General features: G+C 39.4%; 1 protein-coding gene across 1 annotated transcript in view; it reads left to right on the forward strand.

The window, feature by feature from the left end:
- The first annotated feature begins 6420 nt into the window (after nt 1-6420).
- The window catches only part of BMPR1A (bone morphogenetic protein receptor type 1A), a 59185-nt gene continuing 50784 nt past the window's right edge, over nt 6421-14821 (forward strand). Inside the window, exon 1 of the mRNA XM_047073066.1 lies at nt 6421-6492. The gene's annotated coding sequence lies outside the window, so the exon portion shown is untranslated. The remainder of the gene's footprint in view (nt 6493-14821) is intronic.

Genomic DNA, 14821 nt, shown 5'->3' on the forward strand with positions numbered 1-14821 from the left:
AAGATGAGAGCCTGTACTAGGTGTGTATAGATATAAAGGAGACAGATTTTAAAGATATATCAGAATGGGCAGCATTTCTTAATTACCTCAATATAATAGATGAAGCAGAGGGAGAAGAGATTAGTGCTTCCTAGATTTCCAACTTTGACAGTTGGGTAGGTGGTGGTGCTGCTGTTAGCCATGCAAGTGAATATGAGTGCATAAACAATTTTTGTGCTGGTAGATGATGGCTTTTATATCACTTCTGTTCTCTTAATGTGCCACTGGAATAACTATTTAATATTTAGTACTTTGGAAATTTGTATTAGTTCAAGAGAAGGATCTGGATTGAGATATAATTTATTTTTTTTTAATTTTTTTTTAACGTCTATTTATTTTTGAGACAGAGAGAGACAGAGCATGAACAGGGGAGGGTCAGAGAGAGGGAGACACAGAATCTGAAACAGGCTCCAGGCTCTGAGCTGTCAGCACAGAGCTCGACGCGGGGCTCGAACTCAAGGACCGCGAGATCACGACCTGAGCCGAAGTCGGCCGCTTAACCGACTGAGCCACCCAGGCACCCCAGGATTGAGATATAATTTAGATGAGTTATCATTGTATAAATAAAAGTTGAATTCATGAAAGTAAATGGCGTATTGGCTTCTAAATCACTGTATTTGCTGGGTTACTTTTGGTAATTGAAAACTGGTTAAACAATAAAAAGATTTAATATAATAAAAAGATCCAACCTAGTTAAAACATTCAAGCATTATAGCATCACCAAGGACCCAGATTCTTTCTGTCTTTTGATGCAGCCATTCTTTTTTTTTTTTTTTAATAATTTATCTTTTAATTTACATCCAAGTTAGTTAGCATATAGTGCACCAATAATTTCAGGAGTAGATTCCTTAATGCTCCCTTACCTATTTAGCCCATCCGCTCTCCCACAACCCCTTCAACAACCCTCTGTTTTTTCTCTATATTTAAGAGTCTCTTATGTTTTGTCCTTCTCCCCATTTTTATATTATTTTTGCTTCCCTTCTCTTATGTTCATCTGTTTTGTCTCTTAAAGTCCTCCTACGAGTGAAGTCATATGATATTTGTCTCTCTCTGGCTGTCTGATTTCACTTAGCATGATACCCTCTAGTTCCATCCACGCAGTTGGAAATGGCAAGATTTCATTCTTTTTGATTGCTGAGTAATATTCTATTGTATACATATATCGCATCTTCTTTATCCATTCATCCATTGATGGACATTTGGGCTCTTTCCATACTTTGGCTATTGTTGATAGTGCTGCTGTAAACATTGGGTGCATGTGCCCCTTCAAAACAGCATACTTGTATCCCTTGGATAAATACTTAGTAGTGTAATTGCTGGGTGTAGGGTAGTTCTATTTTTAATTTTTTGAGGAACCTCCATAGTGTTTTCCAGAGTGACTGCACCAGTTTGCATTCCCACCAACGATGCAAAAGAGATCCTCTTTCTCTGCATCTTTGCCAACATCTGTTGTTGCCTGAGTTGTTAATGTTAGCCGTTCTGACAGATGTGAGGTGGTATCTCATTATGGTTTTGATTTGTATTTCCCTGATGATTAGTGATGTTGAACATTTTTTCATGTGTTGGTTGGGCATCTGGATGTTTTCTTTGGAGAAGTGTCTATTTATGTCTTTTGCCCATTTCTTTACTGGATTATTTGTTTTTTGGGTGTTGAGTTTGATAAGTTCTTTCTAGATTTTGGATACTAACCCTTTACTTGAAATGTTGTTTGCAAATATCTTCTCCCATTCCATTCGTTGCCTTTTAGTTTTGCTGATTGTTTCCTTAGCTGTGCAGAAGCTTCATTATTTGTTGGGTTGTCTTCTTAGGCCATCTCTTTCCTTATGGTCCTAAGATAGCTGCCTCATTCTGCTTGACAAACTCAAACCCAGAGTTGCCTGGAAAAAAAGGTTGGGGGATGGAAGGGGTTTTCACCCAAGTGTCTTTTTTTCATCATCCAGAAGCTCCCCAGCAATTTAGTCTCTTGTCTTACCGGCAAGGAGAATGGAAATTGCCACAGTTGGCTTAGACCAGAGCTTTCCAAGCCTGGTGTTGAGAATCTTTTTCACATATCTTTTGGAAGGAGCTTTTCTCCCCTTGCCTTTTGGTTATCTGATATAATTAAGATAGGTAAGGTTTTCTAGACAGGCTGGTTTCATATCATTGAGTTGTTGCTATTCAGTACTTCAGATCAGCTAGTATTTGTTGAAATCCTACTCTGTGTCATCAACTGTGCTAGATTCTAGAATACAACAGTGAATAAAAGCTTAGAGTTTGGTATGGAAATATGCTTAAGCAGAAGAGTGCTACATAGAATCGTGCACTGTAGTTCATTTGTATTGTGGGTTTAATACTGCTGTTTAAATCTTTGCTTTTATGGGAAAGGCATGTTAAGTTGTAAAATCATGCTTATATTCAATTTGTAAGTGATGTTTTAGAACACAACCCGTCCATAAGTTGACCCTTCCTTTCTGTGTTATGTGGTACTAACCTGCTTTATTATAGAAGTGCTTGATAGGGGCGCCTGGGTGGCTTAGTTAAGCATTCAACTCTTGATTTTGGCTCACGTCATGATCTCATGGTTGTGAAATCAAGCGCCATGGTCAGGCTCCATGCTGGGAGTGGAGACTGCTTGGGATTCTCTCCCTCTCCCTCTTCCTCTCCCCTGCTCTCACGATCTCTCTCTTCTCTCTCTCTCAAAAAAAAAATAATAATAATAATGCATGATAAACCTAAATTACACTGCTCATTTGAGTTACTTATAGCTAAAACTGTATTGTATTTTTCTGAAGCATGATGTTGGAATTTTCCAGTTAATGTACCAAAGGTTGTAATATTAATGCATTTAGTTTAAGAGCCCAGCTGGAATGTTTTGTCAAATATTACTTTGTAGTTTGGTTCTGATTTTTTTTTTTTTATTTAAAGATTTTTTTTTTCAACGTTTATTTATTTTTGGGACAGAGAGAGACAGAGCATGAACGGGGGAGGGGCAGAGAGAGAGGGAGACACAGAATCAGAAACAGGCTCCGAGCCATCAGCCCAGAGCCTGACGCGGGGCTCGAACTCACGGACTGCGAGATCGTGACCTGGCTGAAGTCGGACGCTTAACCGACTGCGCCACCCAGGCGCCCCTGGTTCTGATTTTTTAAAACGGTTATAAGAATGCAGTGATAGTGTTAACAGCAATATTTGTCCAATATTTGGGGTACTTTTTATGGTGCTTGGAGAGGAGAAATGAAGATGAGAAGGAGAGGATTTGGAGTGGTAGAAAGAAAAAATATGCTGTCAGTATTGCTGATTTTGTGAAGACTAGGAAATGACCACTTTTTGACATTTTGTACAAACTCAAAAGTAATCTTAAATTTTGTCTTATGAGTATATTTATCAAAAGCATGTGTACACTATTATTTCTGTAAAGCAAATCTTATATAGGAGTGAATGGTCGATGTCCTAAAACGTCGGAGTCAAAGATGACTATAATATCCTTAGTTCGTGTTTGTCACTGATGGGTTATGTATGATTAGTGATCTTTTAAGTACCCCAGTGGTTTATTTATTTTTAAAACATTTATCTAATTCTCTTTAGAGAGAGAGCATGCGAGAGACAGTGAGCTCGTGAGCAGGAGAGAGACAGAAGATAAGGGAGAAAGAGAGAATCCCAAACAGGCTCTGTGCTGTCAGTGCAGAGTCCGACTTGGAGCTCGATCTTCCCACCGTGGGATCATGACCTGAGCTGAAATCGAGTCAGCCACTCAACTGATTCAGCCACCCAGGTGCCCAGTACCCCAGTGGTTTAAAGTTTAACAACTTTTGGGGTGCCTAGGTGGCTCAGTCGGTTAAGCGTCTGACTAGATTTCAGCTCAGGTCATGATCTCCTGGTTTCATGAGTTCAAGTCCCACGTCAGTTTCAGCCCTGACAGTGTAGAGCCTGCTTGGGAATCTCTTTCTCCTTCTCTTTCTGCTCCTCCCCTAATCATGCTGTCTCTGTCTCTCTCAAAATAATTTTTAAAAAAGTTTAACAACTTTAATAATTTTGAGAACCATGAGGGATGTGTACATTTTGGTGGCAAATAAAGGTATTTTGTAAAGATAATGTGGGATTAAAATGCACTTTTCACATTTGTTTGCCCATATTTACCAACTTTGAAATTCTAACATTAGCTCAATCATAAAACATTAGAGTATATCTAGAAAGGTTTGTTTTTCACTTATTCTATCATTAAGAAGCTCTGATGTGTTTTTAAAAGAATTATTTTTTCTTCAATGTGTTTTCCAGCACTAACAGGCTTGAAAATTTCAGACACAAAATTTTTGATGAAAGTATTATCATACTTGTTTAGTATTCAGTTTTGACTGGATCCTTTGTGGTTGTTAAACCCAAGTTCATAGTGCTAAAAGCCTGTGGTGTATTACCTTGTAAGTTAAGTGATTAAAGCTGCACATGTTTACTGATTTCTGCTTATAGGACTGTAGCACTATATTGCAAAGGTTAGGGAAAGCTTTAGTTTATTCACAGTTTTAGTTTGTAAAAAGTGATTTGCAGACCTGTACTGTGAAGCATATCCTGTCCTTTGATTAATCTTTTATTTTCCTCTTAGTAGTAAGGTCACATTTACTTGGTTTTCATTAGTTCGTCTTAGATTCAATCTTTAGACAGTTATATTTTTTTGTCATTTATTTCTGCATTGAGAGGATGGAGGGAGGATAGAAAATTCAGGCAGGATCTTGGACTTTGAAGGTGGCATATTTCCAGATTCTTTAATTATGTATTTTTCTTTTTATTAACTTTAGACTTAGCCTAAAGCTTCAGTTCTTTTTTTTCACACCAAGGAAATGGGGGTGTAATAAATAGTGCTGTAATAAACAATGGTTGGTAAGTGGTTCACATGTTAATTTTATTTGATCCATTGGAAATAACCTGGTAGAATTAGAATCAAGCCATGTATTTTTAAACATAGTCATTTTGATGGATTGTTTTAACCTTTAGGAGAATAGGTTAATCTGAGTTTTGCTTAATATAAGTGATTGCCTTCCCTCTTTTCTTCCACACACACCATTTGGGAAGAATGGAGTTGTTGGCAAAGAGGGGCTTTCAAGGAAAATATTTGTCATTTCTAAAATGGAAATACAATGCATTTATTTTTTGATTATATAAGGGAAATTTTTTAAGACTGTGAACATCTCAGAAAAACAAAATCCTAAACAGTGTATCTCCATTCCTGCCCTCTTTTCTCTAAGTGATATTCTAAGAGTTGTATAGTCCTGTCAGTACCCTGAAAAATGTTAGGGACCAGTTAAGTTGTAGGTAACCAGTGCATTGCGAAGACAGTAAAAGCTCTTAAATGCAGACAAAGCATTGCTAATTGCTTTCAGGGTCAGTCTGTCTTTAGTTGGACCATGAAAGATTTAGCATGGTCCTATGGCAGCCTGTCTGCTGAGTGGAGACTCTTGTCTTTAAGAAAGCCTGCTATCTGATATGCTAGACAGTTTCAGGTTGCCCAGTTTACATGAATTCAGTCATTATTGCCAAGACTATTAAACCTCAGTGTGACACAAATGATACTTCTAAATGCACTTGAAGACAAAGGCATTTTGACCTTGCAGTGGGACATAGGTAGTGTTCATGCAGCTTAAAATTTTTCCTTTTACAATATGAAACAGAATACCTTGCTATTTGAAGTTTCAGTTAAAAGATACATTCAACAAAATTATTTTCAAGATCTCTAAGTAAACAACACACTTCTTTAAATAGATTTAAATTTTTCATTGTTTCCCTCTTCCAGATTTGTGAATTTTGTCTCTTAAGGCAGCAGGGGAACTGAATGTCAGGGGTCACATAGTTGTAACCCATCCCCTGGGCTTAGACCAAGCGATGCGATTCATTCCTGACCCCTCCAGTTCCTGATATTCTAGGGGAAAGCTTGACTGAAATGAAAACTGCTTACAGAGATTTTGTGATAAAAGTGAAAATAGGGATATTAGCTGGGTGGTCAAATATAGTTTTGCTGAAGTAGGGGTTTGAATGTTGTAGAATTATAGATTTTAGTGTTGCTTCTAGCTGCTCCTGCTTTTCCAGTTTAAGATGTGATTTTTTTTTTTCAAAAGTCTAAGCTGATACAGAAATTTTACACGTGAGTAACTTTTTCCACAGAACTACTATTATCTTTGCAAAGTTGAAAATATGCAAAATGGGAAACTTCTTTGGGCAGAAGTTGGGAAAATGGTAAAGCAATAGGTTAAAGTACTTTAGAATTTTCATTGACTTTACATTGAAAATGTATAGTTTTACACAGGACATTGTTTTAGTATTGCTTCTGCATGTTTCTTTTAGTCTAAATAAGTTCTTTTTTTTTTTAACAGATTTATGAAAATATGCATCAGTTTAATACTGTCTTGGAATTCATGAGATGGAAGCATAGGTCAAAGCTGTTTGGAGAAAATTGGAAGTACAGTTTTATCTAGCCACATCTCTGAGGTAAGAAAAAGACTTTTAAGAAAATAATTAGAATTATATGAAAATTCTCATTTTCTTCACAGTTGAAAATAGTCCTTCTGTATCAACAGTAATTTCTGACTGGATGTTGGAAAGAGATGATGATGCCCATACATTCTGTCTGGATAGTACAGATAATGTTGGGCAGCATCCATAGCAAATATAAGTAATTTTTCAAATCTAAGTTTCCTGAGTTTATTTATTTTTAAAGTTTATTTTTATTTATTTTGAGCTAGAGATAGAGAGTAAGTGGGGGAGGGTCAGAGAGAGAGGGAGACAGAATCCCAAGCAGGCTCCATGCCCTCAGCACAGAACCCCAAGTGGGGCTCAAACTCACAAACTGTGAGCTTATGACCTGAGCTGAAATCAAGAGTCAGACATTTAACTGACTGAGCCACCCAGGCACCCTAAGTTTTCTAAGCTTAAGGAAACATTAAAATTAGTGTTTTATTGTCTTATTGGTCTCTTCATTTTGTCATTTGTTTACATACAACACATATTTTTGTACATCATGTTTCAAGTCTTAGCATATTGTAAGGGAGATACCATAAAAAAAGCAAAGTATTGCCTTTTTTATTCTTTTTGTTTGTTTCTTTAGAGAGAGCACATGTGCATGGGATAGGGGCAGAGAATGAGAGAGAATCCCAAGCAGGCTCTATGCTCAGTGTGGAGCCTGACGAGGGAGGGGCTTGATCCCATGAACCTCAAGATCATGACTGAGCTGAAATCAAGAGTCGGATGCTCAACCGACTGAGTGACCCAGGCATCCCTATTCTTATTTTTAAAAATAAATTTTTTTAAGGTATTGCGTTTTTTTTTTTTTAATTTTTTTTTTTTTCAACGTTTATTTATTTTTGGGACAGAGAGAGACAGAGCATGAACGGGGGAGGGGCAGAGAGAGAGGGAGACACAGAATCGGAAACAGGCTCCAGGCTCTGAGCCGTCAGCACAGAGCCCGACGCGGGGCTCGAACTCACGGACCGCGAGATCGTGACCTGGCTGAAGTCGGACGCTTAACCGACTGCGCCACCCAGGCGCCCCAGGTATTGCGTTTTTTAAAAGAGCAGTTTTTAAAGAAAAAAATACTGTTCTGTTCATATTACGTCTTTTGCTATAGTTTTAAATGCTAAGCAAGATTTGAATTGGGATCAATGAAGAAATTTATGAAGCAGAATTTGATGGTTTCATGTTAACAAATAACCATCAGTATGGTAATGTCCTTAGAGAAATACCTTTCAGTGAGGTAATAAGTTACCTCATAATATAAAACTAGCTAGTTTTGGTGCTTTTATTAAAGTTCTTTTCAGCTCTTAGTTGATGACTGATTTAGGACTTTGCAATATTTAGAAATATTCCAACATTTTATATTGAAAATTTAAGTAGTCACTGTTTTGTGATTATACATTGTGTAACTGGAAAACATTACATTATTGAGGAAGGAAAGCATTCACATTAAGAAAAGGCTTTGTGATTCAGCTCTTATCAAGTTTTCTCTTTTTAAAAAAATTTTTAGTGTTTTTTTTTGAGAGAGAGAAATACCTGACCCGAAGTTGGTTGTTTAACTGACTGAGCCATCCAGGCACCCCTCAAGTTTTCTCTTTAACATAAATCTAGTTAAGCTCTCAAAATAATATTTTTACTATTAAAATGTATATTAAAGGTGTTTTTAATGTTTATTTATTTTTGAGCGAGAGCAAGAGCATGAGAGGGAGAGGGGCAGAGAAAGAGGAGTACAGAGGATCCTGAGCCTGCTCTGCGCTGACAGGGAGCCCAGTGTAGGGCTTGAACCCATGAACTTGTGAGATCATGACCTGAGCTGAAGTCCAACTCTCAACTGACTGAGCCACCCAGGCGCCCCAAAAAATATATATATTTTGAAGATCCCTCTATCATTCTTATCTCAGAATAGTGACAACAGTGTTTCTCAAAGTATGGAATGTGTGCTGCCAGTACTGTTCAGAATGATTTTAGGTCTTAACACAGGTGAATTTTTAAAAATATTTTCAGGGGTTTCTGGGTAGCTCAGTCAGTTAAACGTCCAACTTTGGCTCAGGTCATGATCTATGCTGACAGCTCAGAGCCTGGAGCCTGCTTTGGATTGTAATGTCTCTTTCTCTGACCCTCCCATGCTCACATACATGCCTGCACACACACTTTCTTTCTCTCTCAAAAATAAACATCAAAAATAAATAAGTAAATAAAAATATTTTCAGAGTTTTATATTTATTTTGATAACTTCCGATTCATAACAAGTACTGTTGACTTTTCCATTTAATATTGTGACAGTATGTTCGGACTGTGACTCAGAAACTCAACTTAATCATATCTTACATTTACAGGAGTAAAATTACTTTGTCTTTATAAGGTGCCTCAATTGATTTATTTTATTTACTTTCTTCTTGATCTCCACTCTCCTTTTGTCTCCTCCTGCCATAGGAAAGCAATCTCATTTGTTTGCTATATGTCTTTGAATATGTCTTTGGTGTGTGTGTATGTATGTATTTAATTGACTTAGGTTTGGCTATATATAGTCTGCCCCTTTTTTTCCAGTTTTCTTCACCACTAGAAAGTTAAAATCTCTTTGTTGCTGTGTATATGCTTGCTCACTGGTATTTACATTTAGGATCCCATAGTGTATTGCACCCTATTCTGCTGCTTTAAAGAGGCAATACGCTCTTGTTAAAGTGCAGGCTGTGGAGCCACATTGTTTTAGTTTGAGTCCTGACTGTACCACTTCTTAGTTTGGGCTCCTTTGAAAGTAGAGCCTGAGAAAAGGACTTACGACTAGGTAGTTTATTTGCGAGGTGATCCAAAGAAGCAGAAATGGGAGAAAGGGAAAGGTGAGAGAAGTTACATAAAGTGTGGTAAGGAGCCGGTTATCACTATGGGCAATCGTGGGGACCCTCTGAATGTGCCGTATTGTCCCATCAAAGGACAGGGAGCTTGGGAGATTTATCCACTGACTTTCATCATCTTTTGTTTTTGTTTTTTTTTTTTTTTTTTTGAGGTTTTTGTTATTTGAGGAATCTCTACACCCAACAAGGGGCTCTAACTTATGACCCTGAGATCAAGAATCAGATGCTCTTCTGACCTAGCAAGCCCGGTGCCCCAATGACTTTTCATCTTCTGTTAGTTGAAGATTTCTCCTGGAGCTTTAACTCTAGCGTTTGTATGGCTGTGCCTACATACTGCTGAGCAGTCTTCTTTAAGTTTGGAGAAAACCCTAAGGAGCAAAACAGCAGTGCCTTGGCTTATACTTGGTATCAGATACTGTCAGGCAGTGCATAGAGCTGTCCACCATAGCTATAATGAGGCCGGTAGGGTAAGGGAATGTGTTGCCAGCACCACAAGTGTTTGCTATAGCCTGTTTTTATTTCTCAGATTGCCTCATGTTCCATTAAGCCCACTTTGTCTGCTTCAAATTGGAGGCTGGTTGTAATCACTAAAAGAAATCTCCAAAACAAGAGGGTTAGTGGACCAAGCTGTAATCCCCAATCCTGTAGCTGATCCTGAGGCCATAATTGATACTCCTCATGAGGTGATCTATAAACCTTGGGATAGTGGTGCTGGCGGGATGATATACTGTGGGCAAGGAAGACAAACGCATATCTGGAGTGTCAGTTCTATACCCACATGTGTCAGTGGCAGTGAGTAGGCCACCTTCAGTAAGGAAGAACCCATGCTGTTGGGCCTGTGTAAAGCCTTCCTGTCTGTCACTGTGGCTCCTCCATTCATGACCCTGTTGGCCAAGCATTGAGGTGGCCCAGAGCAAAAGCTCACTGCAGTCAAGTGACAAGTTATTCCATCTATAGTTGGGAATGTAGTTAAATGCACCTCATTGTTAAATGCACCAAAGCATTGTTGGTGTTTTGTGGTGGGCATTAACGTAAGATATAAAGGTTGGCACTTTGGGCTCTTCTAGAACCATCAACATGCTTCTTCTCCAGGTTCCTTCTCTTTTATTTTCCACTTTTGCTCCTTCCATCGCCCTACCCAATCAGCCATACCATTCACCACTCCTAAGGAGTCCATGTTTTTTCTTGTTTGGTCACTTCTCTCTTTGCCATGCCCACTGAGAGAATTTCTGCCTCCTCATTGTCTTTCAGAGTCATCCAAGTAGGGCTGTAGAGCAGTAGTCATTTTTTATCTGTCTTTGTCAGCCAGGACCCAGGGTTTTCTTTTTTTGTGATTGGTTACCAGGAACCCACCATAAAGTTGTTGGTGTGAGCATAAGTAAAGACATCTGTTGTGATAAGAGTAGGTGACATGAGGTTCTGGACTTGTATTTACTAGTGCCCTCTACCACTGCCTAGGTACTATTACAAAAATACCATTTCTATCATATAATAGCTTGCTGCTTCACCTGACCTTGTGAATCATGGATGGGTAGCTCTGGTCACTAAATCCGTGATGTTCCATAGTTGGGTTCTCTACTGGGGCCCAATGTCATGCCAGGAGCTACAGTTTTCATACAGTGTTATGAAGTCATATCCTTGCCTCAGAAAATCTAGGGGTCTGTGCTCCAACTCTCCTATTGGAACTTGTCAGAGAATCTACCACAGGTTATTTCTTGTACCTTTGAGTCTGAGAATCAGGGCAGCTTGTATTGGAGCTTGATCTGCTGAGAGCCTCTTCTCCTCTGCATCCTAATCAAAACTGGCAGCCTTCTATGTCACCCCAAAATTTAAAAAAAGTTTGTTAATGTACAGTCATCTTCCACTGAGCATTAATTCTCAATTAGGATATAAAAGGATTCACCAAAGATGGAGTTCCTCAAGGGAAGGTGCAGGACAAAGGTCATGATAAGGAATGCAAAGTACCCTTCTCAGTGGGTCCTGCTCAGTGGCTCTTCAGTGGTTGTGGAGCTGTTCATGTTTGAGTTACTTAGGAGAAAAGCAGTAACTGATAAGCACATCAACTGCCCGCACTATAGAAACCCAGGGATGCTCCCCTTTCTTCACACTGACACATTGTCGTAATGGTGGTATCCTCTTTGAGCTGCTGTGACAGTGTCTTTGGGGCTGCAGTCCTGCATCGGTGTCCTTTTTGGCAGCTCCGGTACTTGGACATCCGTGAGTGTTCTTCTTTACTGAGAGGACAGACACCATCCTGGGGTCTCGCGTGTGCACTGTCACCCACTGTCTTCTATTAGCTCTGCCTAAGTAGAAGCCACCTGTTATCATTTTGAGCTTAGCCTTTCCTCTGGTTGCAGAGTTCCTTTTAAAACAAACTGCATTTTATTTTGCGCCCACTTATGGGGGTCTTGGGTTCCCTAAGCACTCATTTAGTTCTGGCTGTAGGTATCTGTTCATTGGCAAACCAGTCAGCATGGGAAGGCAGAATTGTTTCTGTCCTGTTGACTGATAACAGAGGAGTCAACAAATTGTTAGTGATTTCTTGGCACTCTGGGAGGAGTCCTCAGTGCTTCCAGGCACCGGCAGCTGGGAGATTCTTAGCAAGGTAGCAGATCTGTTAGATCTAGCAGCTTTTTGAAACCCTGCATTGCAGAAAAGCAGTTACAGCTCCAGGCTTGGAAAAAAGATGTGCTCTGCCCTTACTGTTGGTATCTCCCTGGACACCACTGAAAATTTAGTCTTATTCCTACTCTCTGCTGTAGAGAAATCTAGAACTCATCCTGTAGATAATCTGTGGACCTTGTCCTCAGGCTCTTTGCGTATTATGCTACCCACCCCCTTCAAAGGGAGGCAGAACGTTTATTCCCATTGTCTTAAATTAGGACTGCCCTCTCATAACTAAGATACCATTCTTCTTATTTTTTTTTTTTTAATGTTTATTTTTGAGAGAGAAAGAGAGTGAACAGGGAAGGGGCAGTGAGAGAGGGAGACACAGAATCCTAAGCAGGGCTCCAGGCTGTCAGCACGGAGCTTGACACGGGGCTCAAACTCACAACTGTGAGATCGTGACCTGAGCTGAGGTCGGACGCTTAATCGACTGAGCCACCCAGGTATCCCAAGATACCATTATTCTTAATTTAAGTTGGTGGATACACTCCTGACTTAACTTATTTGGTCATTCTCCATTTTGGATACTTTTGGGTTTGGGTTGCTGTCTATGTTATTGCAGCTATATATGATACTGTGGGGAGAGCATGCCACAAGATTTCCAGCAGCATCTTTTCATATTCTGTAGTGACAATTCCTATCCTTACCCTCCATCTGAAATACTTGCTTCCTGCTCTCCTGTCTTATATTTTCACCTGTTTGTGAGGTATTTCCAATCTTAAGTATCTCAGAAATTCCAGTTTAACTCGAGCTCATCAGTTTCCTCCCTTTTCTCCCTTTCTTCCACCCCTTCCTTGCTCCTTCCCACCCAGTCTTTGTTTGTAAGGGACTAATAAGGAGGTCTGATAAGCTCATACTATATAAAATCTTGAACAATGTACACCAGAGCCTGGGCTCCTCCTCACTGCCTCCCACCCCACTGCCTTCTTTACCACCCTCCCCTCCATCCCATTTCCAGCCTGTTGACCACCACTTTATAGTCAGGTTATGGTGTATTTAGGTATTCTACTTCCTCTTGAGTTAATTCTAGTATTTAATACCTTTCTTTAAAAAAATCATGCTTCATTTTCAGGTTTATTCTTATAAAATTATGCATAATGAGAATACTTGCCTCATTAGTACGACTTTTATTTTTTTATTTTTTTAATGTTTATTTTGTTTTTGAGAGAGACAGAGAGAGAGAGAGAGAGAGACAGTGCAAGTGGGGGAAGGGCAGAGAGAGGGGGAGACACAGAATCCAAAGCAGGCTCCAGGCTCTGAGCTGTCAGCACAGAGCCCAATGTGGGGCTTGAACTCCCAAACTGTGAGATCATGACCTGAGCCAAAGTTGGACGTTTAACCGACTAAGCCATCCAGACACCCCGAGAATACTTGCCTCGTAAAGTTAGTAAGAAGATTAAATGAATTAATATATGTAAAGTATGTAGAATATATTAAATTTCTTATTTCATAGTACTAAAAAAATGTATGATGGGGCACCTGGGTGGCTCATTCTATTAAGTGTCTGACTCTTGATTTCGGCTCAGATCATGATCTCACAGTTTGTGGGATCAAGCCCTGCATGAACACAGAGCCTGCTTGGGATTCTCACTCTCCCTCTCTCTCTGCCCCTCCTTCACTCACACACACACATTCTGTCTCTCTCAAAATAAATAAAGATAAACTTTTTTTTTTTTTTTTTTTTTTAAGTATGATAAGAGGGTCACCTGGGTGGCTCAGTCAGTTGAGCATCTGACTCTAGGTTTCGGCTCAGGTCGTGATCTTGCAGCTTCATGGGTTTGAGTCCTGCATCAGGACCCAGTACAGAGCCTGCTTGGAATTCTCTCTCTCTCTCTCTCATCCCCCCCACCCTCTCTGCCCCTCCCAGACTTGCACTGTGTCTGTCTCTCTCAAAATAAACTTAAAGGCAAGTGTGATAAGTAAAAGCTAATAAACTTAGAGCTAAGATAATTCAAAACATGAAATAAGCCCGAAATATTTTAGGAAGAGGGCTTTTGAATATATGGAGATTCCACTATTTCATGACTTGGATCTAAATTTCTTTTCTCTGATTATCTAGAAATCACCAGAGGTGATTATGGGAGTGAAGTTCCTTAGCTAGTACTTGGATAGAGGTAAGATAGAGATTACTGGATTGGTAGTTACTGGCTATAACTGTAAGGTTTGGAGATGCATTTTTAGATGCCAGCATACTTATAAAGAATTTTAGAGTATGTTATGTGGTTTTTTTTTTAATTTTTTTTTTTCAACGTTTATTTTATTTTTGGGACAGAGAGAGACAGAGCATGAACGGGGGAGGGGCAGAGAGAGAGGGAGACACAGAATCGGAAACAGGCTCCAGGCTCTGAGCCATCAGCCCAGAGCCTGATGCGGGGCTCGAACTCCCGGACCGCGAGATCGTGACCTGGCTGAAGTCGGACGCCTAACCGACTGCGCCACCCAGGCGCCCCTGTTATGTGGTTTTTATAGTGAATTTAACTCCTCAATTATGTTTCTCTTAAGAGATTAATATAATTTTTTATTCCTTTTATTCATTTATTGAGCATTTATTGCTTTGTTTAGTTATGTGCCAGAAAATGGAGATTACAGATGCTTCAAGATAAGTCAAAAACTCACCCGACTATATAAGTCTTTTAATGGGAGGAATCATGTCTGTTTCATTTACTGTTGTGTAATCAGCATAGAGCATATACCAAGGGATTAATAAATAGTTTTTAAATGAATGTTAGCCAAGAGCTGTGAAGCAACTATGGTCAATGTTCTGGGTGCGCTGGAAGTAGAGATGGGAC

The sequence above is a fragment of the Lynx rufus genome, unplaced genomic scaffold (assembly GCF_022079265.1).
Source record: "Lynx rufus isolate CCGP_SWC_20201006 ecotype Redwood Valley unplaced genomic scaffold, mLynRuf1.p SCAF_11, whole genome shotgun sequence".
Lineage (NCBI taxonomy): Eukaryota > Metazoa > Chordata > Mammalia > Carnivora > Felidae > Lynx > Lynx rufus.